A 5,693-nucleotide genomic window follows, 5' to 3' on the forward strand; every position below is an offset into this window, starting at 1 on the left:
CCTGTGATTCTAGCTAAATTGATTTGTGGGTTCTGTGTGGCTTTTAGGGGATTAATGAACCTTAATTGTTTGAAAATACCCTTGCTTTTAGCCTTTGCAGATGATATTATAATAATCGCGAAAAACAAGAAGAACTAGAAAAGCTATTAACCCTCTAATACGCCTTTAGACGGGGTACACTTTGGAATTTTGTGTATTTTTTCGTAGCTCAGAAATCAAAATGATTTTATTTGAGGCTTTAACCTTGACTCATAACATGCATATAAGACAAGTTTTTTATGACTTTGAAAATTGTTTGAAAAATTGTATTCCTATATAACCTACAAATGCCTGGGGTTCATTTAACGTGTAATATAAAAATGCGAACCTTTTATATTTTTCTACGATCAACCTATTACAGAAGAAGAGCTTGGTGGTATTAAAATAATTTTAAGCCTGTTTTTCCGTTTATTACACGGAACATAAAAAATATCACAGAAAAAAATTAAAAATTTCATGTTTTTAAAAGTATCCTGAAAACTTAAATTTTTATTATTGTCAAAAATCAGTAACCAGAAGAGGCTTCAAGAAAAAATGAAAAAGGATAGGGATGTTCAAAAATAAAAATTATAAAAATCAAAAACCAAAATTCACAAATTCGTGACTAAAAATAAATCATTGCCCAAAACGTGTTTAGAACGATTTTAGATAACGAAAAATGATATTTAGATCGAAAATAAAAATTTGGGTATTAGAGGGTTAAAAGAATTAGACGAACAGTTGTCAATTGTGGGATTAGAGCTAAATTATGACAAATGTCAACTGCTGCTAAGATTCCCAAATAATAAAACACCCAAACCACAAAATATAAAACTAAATGGAAGACAATATAAGGTATGTGACAAAATAAGGTACTTAGGAGTATGTGTCACAGACACTCTAGATAGAAAGTCAACCAATAGATTAAGATGTGTGAGTGCATATAAAACTAGTAGAGTAGTAATCGAATTCTGTAAAAAATTTAAACCCTCATGGGATATAGGCAAACTAATATATAAAACAGTATTATCTCCTGCTATAACATATGGAAATAAGGCAGCAGTGTTAACCAAGAAAAGCAGAATAGGAATGGCAAATTATGAGAAACTTATTTTAAGGAACATTTTCAATAATTGTAAGAAGCCATTGAATCTGAAATTCAATGCACGAAAACTATTAGATGGGAAAACTGTTAACAGAAGAGTAAGAGTAGGGAGGATAAACTATTATGGTCATATTTTAAGAAGAGAAGATAATCATCCAATAAAACTTGCTTACAAAATGAGATTCGAAACGAAGAAGGAAGGCAGACCAAGTTTAACATGGAAGGATTCACTTAATAATGATTTGAATAGATACAATAACATAGATACAGAAGAATGGAAACAATTAGCTAAAGATAGAGATAAGCTTAAAAGTAAAGCTGAAGAAATCTACAAGGAAACAAATAGTGAAATATCAGACGGACAGACTTCAGAAGAAGAAGACGATCGACAAAAGCCTAAATATAAACACTGGAAGAGGAAATTAGGATAGCTTGAGTTTAGTCAAAAATTAGCTGTAAAAAAAAAATGGATCGATTAAACTAACTTCTTCTTCTTCTTTCTGGCGGTACGTCCCAACTGGGACAAAGCCTGCTTCTCAGCTTAGTGTTCTTATGAGCACTTCCACAGTTATTAACTGAGAGCTTTCTATGCCAATTGACCATTTTTGCATGTGTATATCGTGTGGCAGGTACGAAGATACTCGAATGCCCTGGGAAGTCGAGAAAATTTCCAACCCGAAAAGATCCTCGACCGGTGGGATTCGAACCCACGACCCTCAGCTTGGTCTTGCTGAATAGCTGCGCGTTTACCGCTACGGCTATCTGGGCCCCGATTAAACTAACTATGCGTCTTTAATAGGGCTAAGAAAAATATCATAAAGATCACACTATATATTTTATGAAATAATTTAAGGAAAATTTGGCAATGACACTCAAAATGTTAGACGTTTCATTGCAAATCAAAAAGTTTAACCCCAATTAAATATCATTTTACAGATGTCTTCATTTTTAAAAAATAATAGATAGAACTTTTTCCGATTAAATATAGCCAACAGAAATGTTACACTCATCAGACACCTCTCAACACCGATTTTTGATTTATTGATTCAAACAAGTACATAATAAAAAAAATAATTAAATTTTTTAATCGAGTAAGAATGACAATGAATTAGTAAGCGCTAAATACCAGAACGAAACTGAATGTTTATATTTACTCTGATGGAAAATGTCTATGGATATAAATGTCGTAAGCCACCGGAATAAATAAAGATGAACCATTGCCGTTACTAAACAATAAACATTACCAGTACAATAACCATAACCATTCGTTTCAGCATATATATCCAACAGTAAGGTAAGCGATTTAAACAATTTAATGTATTGCCTATTGAAACTGACTATAATGAAAATAATAACAACCAACAGGGCACCCGATTAAAACGAGATGGATAGGAAGAGTGAAACTGTCAACTTCCTATCGCTAACATTTCGTGGAAAGAGGGCGGGCTCTTCTCCCCATCTATTGGGTCTTTCTGGCAAGCAAGGGCTTGATTTTACGACTTTTTGTGTGAACTTACTTCTGGAAGGAGATTCTCTGTCCCTTGCGGGTTTCGCGTAAGTGTCTATGCTTACGGGTCCGCCATTCCCTTTTGGTCCTTCAGACAGGAGTATGATTGAATATAAATAGTCGTACAGTCTTGATCAAATTGTTTCGTCAGCAAAGACCATTGCTACCGGTGGATACCTTGCTACAATAGATGGTAGTCTATATCATCATCATCATCATCTGTGTGGCTTTTAGGGGATTTCTAAAAACAACCAGATTTATACCTATGGTTTATTTTAGGATTTCTAGGAATGTCTAGTGTTATCTTGAGGATCTTTGAGAACTATTGCAGAATTCCAGAGAAAACTAGGAGTTTTCAGCAAAATTCTGCAGATTCCTTGAAAATTACAGAGGATTTCTGCGGTCTGAGACGGACAGTAGCGGGATCTTGAAGTTCCTAGCGAACTATAGGATCTCCCAGCTCAATCCTGTGAATAACTAACGGGAACTTGATATTGGTGGAACCTTAAACATTTTTGCGAGATCTTGGTAATTCTTAGTTTGATCCAGATTCCAAGACTCTTTCAAGCTCTCGCTGTGTATTAATACACTTGACTAGACTCGAAGTTTCATATATGTACAAAAGTTGTTGTGGATTTCTAGCGATATCCAGACAATTTTCAACGAAATTCTTATGATTTGTGCGGAATCCCAAAGAATCTGAGACTACATAGTAGGAAACTGGGGATTCCTAAGTATTTTTTTATGATGTCCTGCAGCATCTAGAAACCTCCAGTGAAATCTAGAAACAGCAGATTGAGCATCATTAATCTAAAGGAATAAACGTCAAAGAGTCAAAACATCAAAAGAGCAAAATGTCGGATAGGGAGAATTGAAAGGAAGCGATAATTATTTGGAAGAATGATTCTTCTCTGAAGGAACATATCTCATATTTCAGGTTTAGTCATTGTTTTATAAACTACTTCAAACCGATTTAACGTTGTGGCATTCAACGTTTGTCACTGAACGGTTTTATCCCAGTACCCTACCACCTCTATCACTGATACGGATACCCTACTGCCTCAACTGAGGAGCAAAAATAAGAAATGATCCACTACACTACGCACACATGCCGATCCAACCAAAACGTGAGCTTATTATAAACGTACCGCGATCGCTGATGATCGGTCCGCGAAAACAACAACGGGCAGCACCAGATACGTCCCGCTTCAACACCTACGTCCTCCGCATTCGGACGAAGAAAGTGAGAGGAAATTCCTTGCCAGAGAGCTGGCGTTCGGGCCTAATGAGAATGGGAACTTGTACCACCCGCTCCAACGATGAATAAGCAATACGCAAATATATGTGCACATGTTTACGTGTCCATCGTGACACCCCAACATAATCGCGAAGCTGATTGATTCGCGGCGATCGCCGAGAATGTAAATGAGCTGAAAACAGATTTATTTTTCACGCTCTTCGGTTGGTTTGGCGAATTGAAACATTGGTCGCCGTGTTTCGGCAGCAATTTTGCTTACACGGTTCCGGACACACGACCATAAAGTAGTTGCCGGTGTGGATGGTTGTGCGGAAGGTTTTTACAATCGGGTATTACAAATGAACATTGAGTGGAACATGATTGATGGGTGTTGTTTTATGATGGTGATAAAAAAAAACTTGATTAAAGCGATCCTGCCAGGAGTCGAACCTGGAATCTTCTGATCCGTAGTCAGACGCGTTATCCATTGCGCCACAGGACCCTGTATATTTTCTACCTTAATTTAGAATGAGAGGAAGTTTTATGCATTGATCTTAAATATGGTATCCTTATGTTTATATTCATCTACTTTATTTACTTATTTTGCCAGACATGCATGTACAAAAATTTTTTTTTTCAGATTTTTCTCCAGGATTTTATATAGGCAATCTATTAGAAATTCATTAAGTTTTCCTCCCATTTTTAGTATTTCAGACTAAATCACAGGATCTCTTTTTCATCGTAGTCATAAAATTCCACTGGAATGTTTCTTCAAATCCCTTTAGGAATTTCTCCTAAAGTTGCTACAGCAATGCACATTTCACCACCTTCCTTGGCTCTATCGTAAACAGATGCATCCATCATTTTGAGATGCCACCAACGAAACAGAGGACACGAAATCTCGTGATAAACGTTAAAGGTGACCATGTCCATGCTACTCATTACGCATTTTAGTCAAAGACGCTGTGGTGGTGCAGTAGCCAGTCAGTGTCGCTACATGTGGTCATTTTGTGCCCAAAGGTGGAAATCGTTTATCGAACGTTTTGTAGATAGGTAGGTACGCCTAGGACGCCCCAGTCGGGCGCTTTAGTTATAGGGTGCGCGATAATGATTTCTATAATTAACCCACCGGACAATGGTCGGACCGCGTACGAAGAGGTTGTCAAAACTACCAAAAATGATTTCGATATTTTAAATTATTTATTATTTTAAAACTTATAAATAAGAAATGATAAAGGCGGTGCAAAAGAGCATGATTTTTTTCCGGATATTTCAGGAGCCTGATCACTTAGAAGGATGGCATCATCGGCAAAATTTTTCAGTAGATCAAGGACTATCATTATTCTAGCCAAGAGGTTTGAGATTTTGCCACCATGCAGTGCTAGTGAGCATGAAATTTTTGTTTTGCTACTATCTCAGGGTCCTGACCATTAAGAAAGATGGCATCTTCGGCTATGTTGTCCAGTAGCTCAAAGAACATCATTATTTTAGTAGCCTAAATCGAGATAGCTTTTGAGCTACTGAACAACTCGGCTGAAGACGCCATCTTTCTAAGTGAACGAGCTGCTGAGATTTGTTTTAAAATAAATGTTTCATGCTCATCGACTTCACCTGGTGGCAAAATTTAGAATCAGCTAGCTCAATCAATGATATCCCTTGGCTCATTAAACAACTTTTCTGAAGACGCTATTTTTATAAGTGGTGAGGATTGTGAGATATCTGCACAACAAAAGTTTCATGCTCACTAGCACCGCCTGGTGGCAAAATTTTGAATCAACTGTCTCTAAAAATTATAGTCCTTGAGCTACTCAATAACTTTGTCGATG

At 36.6% G+C, this 5,693-nt stretch overlaps 1 non-coding gene across 1 annotated transcript; it reads right to left on the reverse strand.

The window, feature by feature from the left end:
- Positions 1 to 4,296: 4,296 nt before the first annotated feature.
- Positions 4,297 to 4,369, reverse strand: Trnar-acg. The gene has a single exon. It is a non-coding gene; the product is annotated as a tRNA-Arg (tRNA).
- Between the last annotated feature and the right edge of the window lie 1,324 nt (positions 4,370 to 5,693).

Source organism: Aedes aegypti, chromosome 3 (assembly GCF_002204515.2).
Source record: "Aedes aegypti strain LVP_AGWG chromosome 3, AaegL5.0 Primary Assembly, whole genome shotgun sequence".
Lineage (NCBI taxonomy): Eukaryota > Metazoa > Arthropoda > Insecta > Diptera > Culicidae > Aedes > Aedes aegypti.